This window comes from Malaclemys terrapin, chromosome 3 (assembly GCF_027887155.1).
Source record: "Malaclemys terrapin pileata isolate rMalTer1 chromosome 3, rMalTer1.hap1, whole genome shotgun sequence".
In the NCBI taxonomy this organism is placed as follows: Eukaryota; Metazoa; Chordata; order Testudines; family Emydidae; genus Malaclemys; species Malaclemys terrapin.
In genome coordinates, this window is record NC_071507.1 from 21,438,393 (window position 1) to 21,457,124 (window position 18,732).

Sequence of the window (18,732 nt, forward strand, 5' to 3'; positions counted from 1 at the left end):
AGGCAGTCACAGACATAGCCCTCATCCCACAATGAGCTCTCTGTGGGTGGACACCTGTGTAGGTGGAGCCCTATTGACCTAGCAGATTTCCTCAGCTCTTATTAGGTAAATTCCATATTTGTTCTGGGTTTTAAAAGCTTTTGTTGTTTACTGCATGTATTCACCAACTACTTACACTTCTGGTCAATGCTGGAGGTGCAGGGGGACCAAAAGAGTGTAGGCCGGCTTTACAAACTCCAGCTGTTCCCTTTGTGTCTGCCTCCATTTTGTGCTCCCACTCCTGATAGACATAATCGGGATGCATTTCCTGTGTAATTATTATTAAACAATGTGACAAGGAACTTGGGAAGGGAGGAAACGGTTACAGAATAAGGTTATGTGGTTACGTAGTTTTATGTGCATATCCTGAAGCTGTTTTACATGTTTGTATATAAATATGTATACATGAACATAGCACTGTTGCCTTCAGGGCCGGCTCTGGCTTTTTGGCCGCCCCAAGCAAAAAAAAAAAAAAAAAAAAAATGGGGCGGCCGGAACGGCAAAGCAAAACAAAACAAAACAAAAAAAAGCCTGCGGTGTGGCCGGAGCGCGGGTGCAGGGGCACTGGCTGGTGGGGGGAGAGGAGGGAAGGGAGCGGGCAGGAGAGAGAGAGAAGTGGGCGGCCAGGGCTACAGCAGGGGCGCTATCACGCGGCCCCTCCCGCTGCGCTGCCACCTGCCGTGAGGGCTCCGCTCCGGTCGGCGGGGAGGGAAGGAAGAGGACTGCCCTGCAGGACGCTCTGGTTCTCCGCACCACCGCCCCCTACAGGGCGGCTGGAGCGGAACAAGAACAAAAAAAAAAAAAAAAAAAGCAGCCGTGCCACCCTAGGATTGGGCAGAATGCCGCCTCCAACAATCTGCCGCCCCAAGCACCAGCTTGCTCAGCTGGTGCCTGGAGCCGGCCCTGGTTGCCTTGATGACTAGTAAGCAGAGGTCAAGGGGGCAGAGCGCACATTGTAGGCAACTAGGAAAGCAGCTCCTCTATGTGCTTTCAACCATGTAAAAGTTTCACAGTTCACCTTCACTGTGTCTTCTTTCATTACAAGTAAGGGACCTAATAGCCAGTATGTTATACTCCCCCCTGTCCACCAGGGACTTGATATATAGTCTAGTTCAGTGGTTCTCAACGTATTACACAATGCGTTACCTGGGCTGCAGGGGCTGGGTGGCAGGGCAGCAGTAGCCCGGGACCTTGACTCTGGACCCCCACCATGTGGGGCTGGCTGGCTGCCCACCCCGGAACCCCGCCGCACAGCTGCACCAGTCAGACCCTGGACCCCGTGGGGCCAGCTGGCAGCCTCAGACCCCAGGCCCCACTGGGCGGGCAAGCAGTCCCAACCCGGACCTCCGCTGCGCTGGGCCAGCCGGCTGCCCGCCCCAGACCCCCTCCTGCACTGGGCTGACTGGCTGCCCCGACCCCCGCTGCGGACCCCAGCACGCAGGCCAGCCTTTAGCACACAGCTGAACTGGGCTGCAGCTGTGTGCTAATTGGGCCATATACGGCCCACGGGTTGAGAACTGCTGGTCTAGTTAGTATCCTGCCTCTAGCAGTAGCCTGGTGCTCCAAAGGAAGGCGGGACAAAAATGCATCTAGCCAGTGGATATAAACTATACATAAGGGACACATTGCTCCATGATTCCTGCATGTATCCTGAATCTCAGATGTTGTACTAGGGAGAAATTTGCATCCTGTTGTTGTTGGTTTTTTGGCTTGCACAGCTGTTAATTTTGTTATCTTAGATTTTTAGCTCTAGCCCTAGTATAGTCTGTATTACCTGTGGCATTGAATTCCATGGGTTGTCTGTGCATTGCAAAAAGCACTATTCCCCTTTATTGGTGCTACCTGTTAACGTCATTAAAAGTCCTCTTGTTCTTGTATTATTTAACATTGTAAAAAGGAAAGACAAATCAATTTTCACTATGGCCTTCATAATTCTAAATTCCTCAATCAAATCCCCTTTGCACTTCTCCATTCCAAGCTAAATAACCTTAACTTTTTGCACTCTACTTCTAATCACAGAAGTACCATATTGAGCTAATGAATTTCCAACTGTCGTCTGCAAATGTGCTGCTTTGGGGAAAGCAGTGAACAGCTTTTTGAAACCCACCAACCCACATTTCTTCTGCGCTGGTCCCTATACAGCTGGTCATAGGAACAGCTCATGAATATAAAGCTACTTAAAGCATGTGAACAATCCCATCTTTGGTCAGCAAAGTCCCTTAAGCACATGCTTAAATTTATGCACATGCCTTAGTGCTTTCCTCAACACGGAGGGATTACTTATGTGCTTGAAGTTAGGCATGTATTTCAGTGTTTGGCTAAACTGAGACCTTAGGAAGCAGCTCAGAGGTTCAAAGCTTTATGTCTTTGCAACACATCATTCAGCTGGGAGGACCTGTTTGCCATCTCCACAGAGCTCCAGTGGATCCCCTTCCCCGAGGAATACGTAGGCTTCTGGTGAGTGACATAACAGTTAAGGGGAGCAATCAGGAGAGAGGAGCTAAAATAACCCCCACAACCAAGGAAAAGTATAAAATTAAATAAAAAGAGAAGTCAAAAGAGAGAAAAAACAAGGAGGTGAAGGGGAAAAAAAGAATGTGAATGGAAAGGGGTTGGAAAGAGAGAGAATGGACAGAAAGATGTACAGTCATGACACCTGCTGGAGAATTGGGCAAATGTGGGTCTATCTATCAATCTCTCACAATGGGTGAGGGGCTCCAACAGAAAAGAAAGTAGGGAACTACTGAAATATAGGGCCTGATTCTTATGTACACTAAGGTCACTTTCCACTGTGCTAGCAATGCAAAGGGGGCATTAGAGGGTGTATAAATATAATTTACTCTCACTTTAAGACTCCTTTACACTACTGGGATGGTGTAAAGTGGCCTTAGTATGCCTGAGAATTGGGCCCACAGAATTCAGGTGCTATAACTCAGTGCATCCCTACTGTATGTGTCAGTCGCATTTAGATTTGTACCATTCTGGTCCATCCACATCCTGTTAAATAATGTATATTTGCTTTTTTTCTTTTAGGGAACACAATTCCAATTTAATCTAAAAGCTTCCACTTAATATACTTGCTGTCTGTGATAATGTAATAAAAAGGGAGGTGTTTGCAGTGTAGATGCCTGTACATTGCTTTCCAATGTACTGTATTATTGTTTTTCAAGTAATCTCTTTTTTGATGCAGTAGGAATTTGTCGGTAGATCAGGTTTCCATCTTTGAAGCACTTTGTTTTCCATAAGGAGCTCTTGTTTAATCGATGAGAACTAGATATGGTAGCACCTCCTGGGATGGTTCAGTTCACTGTTCAAAGGCAAGTCTCTTGCAGCTCTGCACTTTGCTATTTTATACAGTAATATTTCATTCTTTGCAGATATTTAGGGAACAGTATTAATTAATTTGCACATAGTTGTTTTTAATTATGTTCTCCTCTGACAAGCTTTGGGGATGTTTTATTATAGTGTGAGGCTGGGGACAGGTAGAAGATTAAAAAGTCACACTTTAACACTTGCTTTTTGTACATACTTTTCTGTCTTTGCTACATAACTTGTGCAAACAACCGGCATTTACAGGGATTAAAGAGAGTTACATAGCTAAATCCATATGCACCCTAATGAAGAACAAATTCTGGCAGAAGAGCCACATGGACATAGGCATGAAAATAAAGGGATATGTCAATTTAAGATAACTGAAAACTGCTACACACTGAAAATACATGATGCTGCAATTGTGCATGACGGGATAAAAACAGACATGTATCCCCATGTGTCCTATAAGTGAATGTATGGCACAGGGAAAAGGAGTGTTGTTTATTTGTAAGTGGATGTGGCCCATGTCCACACCAATATCCTATTTGACAAACTACACACAGCTTCCTTCTCTTGATGGATCATTGATTTGCTTTTTTTAATGTATGTAGTGGCACCTATGGACTAAGGGAATGCGTGCTAATAAAAGGGAATAATAACAAATACATCTTGTCGCTGTTTGTGTATCATTAGTTGCAATGATTCCCTGAATAAGAGAAGTGGCTCTCTATTGGGATGATTTTTTACTGAAGAGAACCCCAAAGTACTTCAAAGGTACTTCAAAAACCGAAAACTCTTCCAAGTCTTGGGGATTGTCTATTAACACCTGATTTAGAGATCTGAACCGTGATCTGGGTACTCATCACACATTATCCATCTTTGTTTTCCCCATGATTTTTATAATCACTTTGGGCCAAATACTGAGCCCCGTGCAAAGCTTATTAACAGGGAAGAGTGCAGGGATTCTCAGTGAGAGATTGGAAGCTTTTCTGCTCCCCACACTGCAGAGTACCCTTTGTGATGCTTTTCCCTGGCTGTTAATGCACCCTAAAGGTTGCAGTAGTGTCTGCAGCCTCTGTCGCTACCTTCATGGGAGGTTTTGGCGTGTGGTCTAATTGCCACACACCTGTTGCTTCCTGAACTTGCCTCTGATCCCAGTGGCATGGAGAGTTACTACGGAATACTGCTCTGTACAGCATGGCAGGGGCAGAGTGCCTCTGGATAGACTTCACAGCTGGGAACTTCCAGCATCAGAACTGTAGAGGTTCTGCTGTTCTGAGGCCTTTTGTGATCCTTTCAAGGTTACAGGATTTGACCTTGTCTGTAGTAGTGGAAAGGTAGAAACATACAGGCTGATTTTCATCCTGGCCTTAAATGAGTCTCCCTGTTTGTGCCTACTATTTAGTGGTGCCAATACTTGCAGGCACAATTTAGGTAAATTTTTAGATATCAAAGTAGTAGAGTGCTATTAAGTACCGAGACATCTAATAGACCTAAATTAAACTAGGAGGCGTGGTAGATACACTAGAGGGTAGGGATCGGATACAGAGGGACCTAGACAAATTAGAGGATTGGGCAGAAAAAAACCTGATGAGGTTCAACAAGGACAAGTGCAGAGTCCTGCACTTAGGACGGAAGAATCCCATGCACTGCTACAGACTAGGGACCGAATGGCTAGGTAGCAGTTCTGCTGAAAAGGACCTAGGGGTCACAGTGGACGAGAAGCTGGATATGAGTCAACAGTGTGCTCTTGTTGCCAAGAAGGCTAACGGCATTTTGGGCTGTATAAGTAGGGGCATTGCCAGCAGATCGAGGAACGTGATCGTTCCCCTTTATTCGACATTGGTGAGGCCTCATCTGGAATACTGTGTCCAGTTTTGGTCCCCACACTGCAAGAAGGATGTGGAAAAATTGGAAAGAGTCCAGCGGAGGGCAACAAAAATGATTAGGGGTCTGGAGCACATGACTTATGAGGAGAGGCTGAGAGAACTGGGATTGTTTAGTCTCCAGAAGAGAAGAATGAGGGGGGATTTGATAGCAGCCTTCAACTACCTGAAGGGGGGTTCCAAAGAGGATGGAGCTCAGCTGTTCTCAGTGGTGGCAGATGACAGAACAAGGAGCAATGGTCTCAAGTTGCAGTGGGGGAGGTCCAGGTTGGATATCAGGAAAAACTATTTCACTAGGAGGGTGGTGAAACACTGGAATGCGTTACCTAGGGAGGTGGTGGAGTCTCCTTCCTTGGAGGTTTTTAAGGCCCGGCTTGACAAAGCCCTGGCTGGGATGATTTAGCTGGGAATTGGTCCTGCTTTGAGCAGGGGGTTGGACTAGATGACCTCTTGAGGTCCCTTCCAACTCTGATATTCTATGATTCTATGATTCTACACCCACAGATGCAATTTTTCATCAGAGGAAAAAGAGAGCCAACTTGTCAAATATCTCGCTCATTGATGCAAATTCCATAACATGGAGGCAAGGTGTTCACATGGGAAATCCCTCTTCTTTGCATCTTTAAAAAAAAAAAAGTCTTCCCTCGTATAGCTTTTGTAGCACTATAGAAGGTTTTGTCTTAAAACCTCTCCTATTGGTTGGGATTGAAGTAATATTTACTGTTAATACAGAAACAGAACAGGAGCTACTAATTTGCTGCCTTGAATCTCAGCAACCACGTATTCAGTTCCATCCCTCTAGAGCAGGGGTGGGCAAACTTTTTGGCCTGAGGGCCACATCTAGATATGGAAATTGTAGGGCAGGCCATGAATGCTCACGAAATTGGGGGTTGGGGTACAGGAAGGGTGAGGGCTCTAGGGTGGGACTGGGGAGGAGGGGTTGGTGGTACAGGAGGGTGCTCCGGGCTTGGACCGAAGGGTTTGGAGGGCGGGAGGCGGATCAGGGCTGGGGCAGAGGGTTGGAGCACAGGAGGGGGTCAGGGTTGCAGGCTCCAGGTGGCACTTACCTCAAGCAGCTCCCAGAAGCAGCGGCATGTCTCCCCTCAGAGTCGCGACCAATGGGAGCTGTGGAGGCGGCGCTTGGGGTGGGGGCAGCGTGTGGAGCCCCCTGGCTGCCTCTATGTATAGGAGCCGGAGGAGGGACATGCTGCTGCTTCTAGGAGCCACGTGGAGTGGGGCAAGCCCCTGACCCTGCTCCCCAGCTGAAGTGCCAGAGCGAGCAAGCTTCGGACCCTGCTCCCTGGTGGGAGCTCGAGGACCAGATTATAACTTCTGGAGGGCCAGATGCAGCCTCCGGGCCAAAGTTTGCCCACCCCTGTTCTAGAGACAGTCTAGATTTGTACAACTGATGCAGAATAAAGAGAGAGCTCAAAAAGTACAGTTGTCCAGTGCATAAGCCCTTTCACAGCAAAGAGATCTGAAGTTAGACTGTCCGTACATGATGCAGATAAGTAAAGTATTTTTGATTTTTTAAAAAAAAATCTTTCAGATTTTAACTCCTGGGGGAAAAAATCTAATGCCTTTTCTTTTTCAGAAATGTAGGTTGGGAGACATTTTTCTCTGGTACCATATCTTCCTATCTAGATCTGAAATTGATGTGGATTCATTCTACACTCCCTCTATATGTATACCACCAATGAAGTATCTAAGAAGATAACAAAAATTGTTAATTAGTCAAGTTTGCTTATACTTAGGATTGATAGGTTTTCAGGTTTTCTAATTCCACACTCTACTGTAACTAACCCCATTCAAAACAGCACCCTAACCTGATGTATAGAACTTGGAACAAAAAAAGTGAAAACATGGGAACTATTCAGATTTTACCTTTACAAACTGCATACCTGTGTGTAACGGCTATACTGCACATTTCCAGTTTAGTGAATGTTTCCTGGCTGTCAGTAGATAAGCCTTAAGTTCTTCGAGTGCTTGTTCATGTCCATTCCAATTAGGTGTGCGCATGCAATGTGTTAATTAGTTGAATAGTACTTAGCTGCGGGATTTTCCCCTATTCCCTTTCCCCCAGACCGGGGCATGCCCCAGTCCCAAGGCTTTAAGCCCTGTGAGACGTGTCTGAAGCCTATGCCACGTGGCGATCTGCATGACTCCTGCCTCAAGTGCCTCGGGGAGGGTCATCTGGTGGATAGGTGCAAGATTTGCAGGGGCTTTAAGCCCAGAACAAAGAAGGAGATGGACTCTCACCTGAAACTCCTCCTAGTGAAATTTGCACTTCTCCCATGGCACCGGCAGCCTCAGTGCACTGGCGTGGGAACCCTTGGCACTGAGAAAGGACTCCAGTATGGAGCATCAGCACCACTCCCCAGCCCCAAGGCCCAGCTCCACCTTGAGGCACCGTTCACAATCGTCGGTGCCACGTAAAAAGAAGAAGGCAGACAGGGGCCGCTCGCTGGCATGGCACACCAGTGAGGTGCATCCTGTGTTGGGACACCCCAAACCTGGCCTCCAAGTCCAGCAGCCATCGACTCCAGCTGTGACAGGGGCGCTGTCGAGTCTAGTGTGGGTGGACTCTCCCATGCCGGAGGACTGGGAGGGAGAAGACCTCAATCTTCCTTCCACACCAGACACATTCCAAGTGGCTTGGGATCTGATTGCCATGATGGCTCAATCCCTGGGCACCACCACCTACCACGATGCCGACATCGACGGCTCTGACAATGACGGCACTGATGACGGTTCCGTCTCCATCAGACAGAGCAAACCTGTGATGATGGGTCATCACTCATCCTTGCTGCGGCACTGATCTCCGGCACCATCGGTTTCTGCCACGCCTTGGTCTGCATCTAAGTACTCCTCTGAGTCAGAAGTAGACTCCTACCCCTCCAGGCGGAGCCGGTACCGCTCTAAATCCCAGCACTGTTCCCGGCACCGCTCGAAAAGCAATGCACCCCAACCGGTGCCAACAGTGTCATGGCCTCCCTGTCGGCCACATGGGTCTTAAGGGATCTAGGAGTGTGAGCTGCATCCCCAGAGGAAAACCTGGGGCAATCCAATCCTCAGATGGGAGCTGTTTTCACCCACCCTCGGTGCAAGGAAGGACACCTATAGCTGATGCACCTGAAACTGCCCCGGTGACCATCAGGGAGATTCGGAAGGGCAAGAGGACCCAATCCCTCCCCGGGCATCTTCTTCCTCCTCGCCCAATGAGGCAGTGGCAGGAATGACTACCTCTCTGCCAGCAGTAGACACCAGGGTCCATCAGGAGCTCCTTTGGTGTATGTCACAAAACTTGAACCTACAGGCTGAGGAGGTCACAGAGGATTCACACCCAATGTTTGATATCCTGACTCTTGAGGGGCCCTCTAGGGTGGCCCTTCCTCTTACTAAGACTATTGTAAATACAACTAAGGTTCTCTGGCAGAATCCAGCCTCTATCCCACCAACAGCTAGAGGGGTAGAACACCGATATTTTGTTCTACAGAAGGGGTACGAGCACCTCTTCATCTATCCTCAGTCGGGCACATTGGTGGTGGATGCTGACAATTGCAAGGAACAACAAGGACAGCCGGGTCCCACTCCAAAGCTCCAAGGAGCCCAAGAAGCTGGACCTCTTTGATTGCAAGGTGTATTCTACTGGCGGGCCCATCAGAATGCAGTGCTTAGCCGGTACGGTTACAACTCCTGGGCCTCCCTGTCCAAGTTCCTGGCATTGTTGCCCACGGACTCCAGTTCAGAGTTCACCACAATACTCCAGGAGGGTAAGGTGGTGGCTCGGACCTCCCTCCGAGTGGCCCTGGACTCGGTGGACTCGGCTACGTGGACGTGGCCACCGCGATTACTATGCGCAGAAGCTCAGGCTTCTGGTGTTGGGCCTTCCTGTGGAGGTCCAGAATACCATCCAGGACCTCCCCTTCGACTGTGCTGGTCTTTTTGCAGAGCAGACAGACTCACGGCTGCACAGTCTGAAGGATTTTAGGGCAACCCTTAAGTCCCTGGGAATCCACACCCCAGCTCCGCAGAGGAAGCCCTTCAAGTCCCAGCCTCCCCAGCACTTCTACTTGGGGAGCATGATGCAGGACTTCAGTCAAAAGAGGGGCAGGAACAACAGGAGGAGGCCATCAAGATCCCCCTCTTATCAGGGCCATGGTTTGTCCAAACAGCCTCCTGGCCCTAAGCCTAATTTTTGAAGGTGTGCCCGAGGACGGAGCACCAGTCCATCTCCCGGATCCTTCTCCCCCCCTTTGTGAACCGTCTGTCCCAGTTCTGTCATGCCTGGGACCAGATTACCTCAGATCGCTGGGTACTGAGCATGGTAGAGGTGGGATATTCTATTCAATTCTGTTCTTGCCCTCCCATCCCCCTTCCCCGTCCCTCTTCAGGGACCCCTCTCATAAGCAACTCCTTTTACAGGTGGTGCAATCGCTCTTCGCTCTCAGGGCGATAGATAAGGTTCCTCAGGAGTTCAGTGGAAAAGGGTTCTACTCCAGACACTTCCTCATCCCCAAGGCCAAGGGCAGTCTCAGAGCTATCCTAGATGTGCGAGACTTCAATGTATTCATAAAGAAAGCGAAGTTTTGCTTGGTCTCTCTGGCCTCCATCATTCCTTCCCTGGATCGCAGGACTGGTATACTGCCCTTGACTTGAAGGACGCATACTTCCACATCTCCATCATCCAGTCCCACAGATGATTTCTCCAGTTTGTGGTCAACGTCCAGCACTACCAGTTTACAGTGCTCCCATTTGGGCTCGCAGAGGCCCCTTGGGTATTCACAAAATGCATGGTCGTCATGGTGGTCTTCTTCCGCAAACATTGGGTCTAAGTCTTCCTGTACCTGGATGACTGGCTCATCAAGGCCAGGTCGCAAGCACAAGTGGAGGAGCACCTGGCCCTCACTCGTGCCACCTTTCTCAGGTTGGGCCTCATGCTGAACATTCCCAAGTTCACACTGACTCCAATGCAGAGGATAGAATTCATTGGGGCTCTCCTGGACTCCACGCAAGTCAGGGCATCCCTGCCCAAGGCCCACTTCCAAGCTCTCAGGGACATTATCAAGAACCTCTGCTGATTCCCCCCAACCACTGCCAGAAACTCTTGAGGCATATTGTGACCTGCATGTCAGATTGCGTCTCCGTCGCCTACAAATGTGGCTGGCACAGGTATACAAGCCCAGTCAGGACTCTCTGGACAAAATAGTCACACTTCCCTCTCAGGCTCTAGAGTCCCTTGGTTTGTGGTTGCAGGCTCGGGTGGTCTGCGGGGGAGTGCCCTTTGTCAAACCACAGCCCTCACTAGAGTTTGTCACGGACGCCTTGGTGCTTGGGTGGGAGCACACCTGGGCACTATCAGGACACAGGGCAGGTGGTCCCAGGCAGAATTATCGCTGTATATCAATGTCAGAGAGTTGAAGGCGGTCCATCTGGCATGCCAGGCATTCCAAGCTCATCTTCAAGGCAACTGTCCGTCAGTGCTGACGGACAACACCACAGCGATACTCTATATAGGGTGGTGCTCGCTCTTCTCCCCAGTGCCAGGAAGCCCTCAACTTGTGGGACTTCTGCGTCGCCTATTCCATCCACCTGGAGGCATCATATCTGCTGGGAGCTCAGAATGAGCTAGCAGACCGGTTCAGCCGCTCATTCAATGGGCAAGAATGGTCCTTCAGAGTGGATATCACCCTGGACATCTTCTGGAGGTGGGGCTTTCCCCACTTGGACCTATTCGCGACATGGAGCAACAGGAAGTTTCAGTGCTTCTGCTCCTTCCTGAACCACAGCCCAGGTTCCATCACGGATGCGTTTCACCTGTCTTGGGTGAATCACCTGCTCTACACATTTCCACCCTTCCCTCTCATACATAGGGTCCTCCTCAAAGTCTGCCTGGACAGGGCCTCATTGATCCTCATAGCGCCGGCATGGACCTGCCAACACTGGTTCACCATGCTGTTGGACTTACCAGTGGACAGGCCCATAGCCCTTCCTCTGTTCCCGGACCTCATCACACAAGACCACGGCAGGTTACGACATCCCAACCTGGAGTCCCTCCACCTCACAGCGTGGAAGCTCCATGGTTAAACCAGTCTGAACTTCAATGCTCCAACTCAGTTCAGGAGGTCCTTCTCGGAAGCAGGAAGTCCTCTACTCGAGCCACTTACCTCGCCAAGTGGAAGTGGTTATTGATTTGGTCTATGCAGAAGGGTACTCCTGCACCACGAGCCTAGATCCCATTTATTTTGAACTATCTGCTTGACTTGAAATGGCAGGGGTTGGAGACCTCTTCGATCAGGGTTCACTTGGCCGCCGTCTCTGCTTTTCACCCAGGGGTGGAGGGTAGGTCGGTCTTTGGAAACCCGATGGTAAGCTGCTTCCTCAAGGGGCTTGATAGACTGTATCCTCAGGTGAGGCAGCCTCTTCCTCCTTGGGACCTCAATCTAGTCCTCGCCAGGATTATGGGTACCCCCGCCCCCTCTTTGAGCCCATGGCGACATGTTCCTTGCTCTACCTATCTTGGAAGGTAGCTTTCCTCATGGCCATCACCTTAGCCAGAAGGGTCTCCGAACTCAAGGCACTGACATCTGAGCCCCCTTACACTGTCTTTTATAAAGACAAGCTGCAACTAGGCCCAGGCCCCACGTTTCTCCCTAAGGTAGTCTCTCAATTCCACATAAATCAGGACATTTTTCCTACTAGTGTTTTTTCCCAAGCCGCATGCCAATAACAGAGATCACATGCTTCATTCCTTGGATGTGAGACGCACCCTGGCTTTCTATATCGAGTGCACAGAGCTGTTTCGGAAGTCCCCACAGCTCTTCATTGCTGTTGCAGAGAGGATGAAAGGGCTTCCGATCTCCTCCCAATGTATATCATCCTGGATCATGTCGTGCATCAGGACTTGCTACAACTTGGCCAAGATTCCGGCCCCGACATTGATGGCATGCTCTACAACTGCCACTCTCATAGCTCAAGTACCCATTCAGGATATATGCAGAGCAGTCACCTGGGCCTCTATCCATACCTTCACCTCGCATTATGCAATTTCGCAACAGTCCAGAGATGACGCAGCATTTGGCAGGGCAGTGCTGCAATCTGCAACCAGATGAACTCTGACCCCTCCTCCAAGAGTACGGCCTGGGAGTCACCTAATTGGAATGGACATGAGCAAGCCCTTGAAGAAGAAAAAATGGTTACCTACCTCTCGTAACTGTTGTTCTTCGAGATGTGTTGCTCATGTCCATTCCAATACCCACCCTCCTACCCCTCTGTTGGAGTATTCCAACAAGAAGGAATTGAGCAGGCGGCGAATCAGCAGGGACCTATATAAACTGCCATAAAGGCGCCACTCCAGGGAGCTCCACAGCCAACCCGGCGGGTACCGCTAGAGGAAAAACCTTCCAACAATCGTGCATATGATGCGCGCACACCTAATTGGAATGGATGTGAGCAACACATCTCGAAGAACAACAGTTATGAGGGGTAGGTAACCATTTCTTTTCTTTTCTGGTAAACAGAGGGGCATAATAAGTGCAGCTTGCGCAGCCACTGATTCAATCCCTTTGATACTGACTAGATGATCTTGAGAATTTTCAAAATATTACGAGTCTAATTTCAGCAAAGCAGAGTTCATTTGGGATAAAGAGATGTCTAGAATCCAATTCGTTATGTCTATAGAAAAACCTAAAATTTCTAATCTTTGACAAAATATGAGAACAGACTTTTCTGAGTTTGCAGTAAATCCCAGAGCTGATAGTGAATGCTAAACACACTGAATATGAAAAGAAAGGATCTCCTTGGAACTTGCTGCCAATAATATAGTCTCTAAGTCAAAGAATAATCTCATCCCTAAGCTACTTAATAATGAAAAGAGTGGTCAGAGAAGCATAGCCGTGAATGTTCTTGGAGCTCTAAAAAGGCTAAAATGATTTAAATTAATTTTCTAAATCTATCAAGTGATTATTATCTCTGAATACAGCCCTACTTTAGGAAACCAGAAACCAAACTAAGTATAAATGTGAACAATATTTAGGAAAGAGAAGGGTAAAACCTCTTATAGCAGTATTAGGGAAGTGAGGGAACAAATACAAACCACTTTAAGCTGCTAAAGGCCTGGGTAGCATAAGGAAGTCAATATATATCTATATATATAAGGACCTGTAGAACCAGGAATTTAAAGATAGGTCTAAACTGAAAACCACAAAAACGAATGCCCTGCTGAAGTTTGGTGTGGGGTGTATGAGTCCACATCAAGATTGGAATTGCAGTTAACCTGAATTTATTTCCTCCAGGTTCCACTACAACTAAAGCTCTCAGGTCTATTGGGAGCAAGAGGGATTAAAAGTGGGTGAGGTTGATGGAAAAGGCACGTTGTTTTGCAATGCTGAGGGTTTTTAAGCTGTGGGATTTTAGGAGGACCTTCCTATTTAGGAACTCTAGAGCCTACTTCCTATGTATATTTTTATAATGTTAGTAGATGAGTCTAGACAAGTGGTTCTCAAACTGATTTGATCATGTCCCCCTTCTGTGTGTCTGTAGTAGTTTATTCCCCCACCCCCACTACACAAGTACATATACTGAAAAAAAATGAAAACTCAACTCTTACTAACTATTAAAAACAGTAAGGCATTGATTCAAACAGAGCCAAGGATCCATTGTAATAAGAACAAAAGCAAAACTGTGATTGTGCTCAGTGCTTATGTTATACCAATAGAATAAAAACCAGCAGGGTCTTGAGAGGGATAAGGCAAAGATGCCACATTTATCTTTTGCTTTATCATTATATTTACAATAAAAGTAAACAACGTTGTTTGACTACTTATTCCTATCACTATTTATTCCTTATACATACATACACACACACACACACACACACATATAGATTCATTCACACAATCATTCATTCAAGTTCTGTATAGGTGTTACAGTTACCGGCCTAGAAGTTGCTCATGCCAAGTTACTGGCCAGGTATCTTGGTCATGAGAATGGAGCCAAGTCTGTGTCAGATGCACCTGATGCTCCTAGAAGTTGGCAGCAGAACCAGAGACTCAAAGTCATCAGTCTTGAGAGTCCATTCTTATAGAAATTAATTCCTATGTTAGTCTATGGGAGCTGTTTCATTCTGCTGTTGCTGACTCAATCAGCAGATGGCACATTCCTGGTGGCTCCAAACTGTCCAAAGTTTGTGTTTCTCATCCTTCCAGGTGATGGGGTGGATCCCAGTTTACCTTCTGGGGGTTCTGGTGGTCCACTTGACACATTCTTCAGCCGATGGATACTCCCTTTCTAGGCTGGCACCTCCCTAACCATTCATGTACATCAAGCATTCATCAGTATACATTCCATATCTTAACCATATTTTAATTTACTGTCTCCACCACTTTCCGGGTGTGTGCTAATTCATTTGAGACTCCGGGCCCTTTAATCACAGAGGGTAGGGGTCTGTCCTAGGAGCCGTTGAATGAAGTGAAAGTCACTTAACAGCTTATAGTGTTTGTTTACATTGTATCAATTACTTCAAGAACAAAGTCAATTAACTTGTTTGTAAGTTTTACATAGTAATAAAGTATCTTTCACAGGATAGATATAATCAATGGTTTCTACAGACAGTAGCTTACAAGTTTTAACAGAAGACCCAAGAGATTTTTGTACTTGGTGAAACTGTTGGATTTTAAAGTGTGGGGGACAAATTATGAGGGGGTCACTGTCACTTGGGGGAATCACTGTTAGTACCTTCTTTAATATCCCTACACTTACAATTGAATGTGCACACCACATCGTAGCAAATGGATTAACGTATACAGGGCAACAATTTTGTATAATGGTATGCAAGCTTAACAGAAATCTGTCAAAAAGCACAGCACCATCTAGGATCAAATGCACAGTGCCATTTGAGGAGTTGATATGTCTGGAGGAATCGGCTTTGTTATTTATTGCTGTGGGTAAAATGTGCGCAACACATTTTTTCCCCTAAAGCGTCTCAACCCTTCTTCCCCCGGCATGCCTCCCAGTTTGAGAACCTGTGGTCTAGAGCATTGGAAGAGACATTTTAAAAAATCTAACTATATATTAAATCAAATCAAGGTAAAGTAAATAAATAATGAACTCTGAAGTTTGGTTTTTGTGGCTATTGGATTTAGCCAGTCATATCTGTATGTTAGAACCCGATCCTAAAAGAGGCTGAGTGCTTATTTGCTTTAACTGAGATTTCCAGAGGAGGGCACTCAGCATTTCTCAGGTTATGCTTAGGGCCATATAGGATCTGACCCTTAGATGATGGATGGAGAACCTTTAGGAAAGGTGACCTCCTTTAACTGCAGGGCCTTAATTTGCTCACAGAATAGCAAATACTTCTCTATTTAAGCAGACTGAGATTCCTTACAATGACAACACAGAAAATACCTCTGGGAAAGGGTCTTGAATTAATTTTCTGTTACCGGGTTTCACCTGATATTTGTGCTGATATAGCACTTGGAAGAAGCAGCTCTGTTGGATGTGGGCTATTATAATGACACTGTTTGGATAAATGTTAGACAGGATAGAGAATTTGGTTATTTTTTGTTACGTCTCTTCCTTGCTTAGAAATAATGGGCCAGATCCTCAGCTTGTGTAAATCAGCATAGTTCCATTGACAGTTTACACCAGCTGATGATCTAGACCAAGATACCTAGTACAGTGAAGGGTAGAATTTTTAAATTGTCAGGCCAGTGCTGCTAATGAAAAATTGTCAAGGCCGGCACTAGTAGTGAATGACATGCTAATGAAAACATGCATGAAAACTTAGTTTGCTCAAGAAAGAAATGAGTTGATAAATCTTTGGCTCCGTTAAGGGAAAAGTGAGAATATCACGTAAATATAGTCTCTTACAATTTCTCTGGGAGTTGCACGGGTAATTAGACACACAATGATTTTTTGATCTAAGACAATTTGACTTTAATGGGACATGTGTGGCTAAATAGCCATGCAACTCTTTGAAAATGTAGTAGCTGGGTTGCAACAGGTCATAGTGACCCTGGTGAATGCAGCAATGCACCTCAAAAACAATATTGTAGGTGAAATTGCTGGCCCAGGAAACCCACTTATTGACCTGAAATTCAAAAGCCAGGAAGCAACAGTGAAGCTATTTTTCACTCTCTCAAGCATTGCAAAAGGAGACTTCATTTCTTTAGGATAAAAAGTATAGAATTAGATTTTGTCATATGCCTTTTGGGAGCCCCAAGACAACTTTGCACCCTCCCAATTCTGGGCTGCCGTTGGGGCTGAAGTAGCCCCCAGCAGCATGTATGTAGCACTGCATTCCTCCTAACACCCTCCTGGCTCTGCACCCAGCGTGCTGCTCATGGCAGGCCTAATTAGTGGGCCTGTGGTTGGGGAGTTCTCCCCTGGCTGGCTGTATGCACTTGCGTGTGTGATACGGACTCTTAAGGATCTAGATAAAAAATAATAAATAATGGGCCAACTCCTGCAATCCTTCCTTCGTTTTTCAGGCAAAAGTCCCACTGACTTTGCCTGAGGTAGGCCTGAGTAAGGGTAGAGTAAGAACTTCAGGATCAGTGAACAGGATCAGTAATGATGAATTACAGCTGTGTATGGAGGCCAAGTAGATGTGAAACTGAAGTAAAAACTGTAGGGATGTTAGCCCTAGTGACTGACCAAAGTTATGCCATTCTGCTTGCCTACAATTCCCTTTATTTCAATTGGCCAAAGGATTCTGCACTTTCTATCATAAAATGGTTGTGTAGTGTTGCTACACATTGTTAAACAGCTGCTGTGTTTTTCTCTAGAAGTAATATACAATAATACTTAGTTCTGATATAGTGCTTTTTATCCATAGATCTTAATGTGGTTTACAAAGGAAGGTAAGTATAATTAACCTCATTTTACAGGTGGGGAAACTGGAACAGAGAGATGAATTGACTTGCCTAAGGGTACACAACAGCGGTAGAGCTGGGGTTGTGAACAGAACCCAAGGTCTCCTGACTAGGGTTCAGGATGCTAGGTGTGAGGTTCTGAACAAACTACTTTGTAATCACTTTGTAAATCTCTTTGGAATTCTTCTGGATGAAAGTCACTAAGTTATTATAATTTGTGTTCATTTATTTAGGACAATTTTTGAATCTTAATTAAAATAAATACATAAATAAATATTAGCTGCCATGAGTCTTAGCTGGAAAACTAAGTTGCAGTCCTGTGAGCCTTGTACGGAGAGTTTGTTTAAATGAAATTGATTCAAGCCAGCCTGGGGAACAATGGGAGTTATACTAGCCCCTCGATGGCATGGGCCTAGAAGAGAAGATGGATGCACGGTAGGAGCAGGAAGGGATGGCAAAAGTACCCTAGATACTATGGTCTCCCCTGGAGAAACAGTTATGGACCTGGGCAAGTCCATACCCAATTAAGCCTCAAGCAATATTACAAGGCTTCTCACAAACATTCTGTTTTTTGGAGAGGGGTTGAATGGACTTGAACTTTGTAGAGATTTTTGTGTTCAAAATTGGCTTCAGATTCAGTATATATTCAATTGTTGTTATAAACTAGGTTCAATATCATGACAATTTCAAATGGACCTGAAGCAGCCCACAGCTTTCACTCTTCATCATCAACAGTACAAATGCTACAAGCTTTGATGTAGATGCTGGAGTAGCTCCTTCAGATGTTTCATTACACCTTGCATAGTTGAAGAGGGGGAGTACATTTATTTGACCCAATAACTCCATTGTAAACAACCAGCTGTGTGGAAGGTTGGTTTTGTATGAGCGTCTCCAGTTTTGAGAGCTCATTCTTGATCTTCTCCTGTTTGCTGTACAGGATGCAGATCAGTGGTTCCTCAGTTTCTTTGAGAGTGTGTGGCACAATCTCTCACCATAGTCAGTGTAGTATGTCGACTGCAATGGATTTTTTACCTTCAGTCCATTTGGTATGATGTCCATCTGTTTGCACTTGGAGAGGAAGATGTCTGTCTGTATCTGTGCGAGTTTTTTCATGAAGTTGATGGATTTCCACTTCATACGGCTAAATTCAGTGCCTTGCATGGTGCCAAGTATCAGAGGGGTAGCCGTGCTAGTCTGTAGCCACAAAAACAACATCAGAGGACCTAACCATATCAGCCCCACACCATCAGGGGCTCATTCACCTGCACATCTACTAATGTGATATATATGCCATCATGTGCCAGCAATGCACTTCTGCCATGTACATTAGCCAAACCGGACAGTCTCTACATAAAAGAATAAATGGACACAAATCAGACACCAGGAATGGTAACCTACAAAAGCCAGTAGGAGAACACTTCAATCTCCCTGGACATTTAATAACAGATTTACAAGTAGCCATCCTTCAACAAAAAAACTTCAAAAACAGACTTCAAAGAGAAACTGCAGAGCTACAATTCATTTGCAAATTTAACACCATTAATTTGGGCTTGAATAGGGCCTGGGAGTGGCTGGCTCACTACAAAAGCAATTTTCCCTCTCTTGGTATTGACATCTCCTGA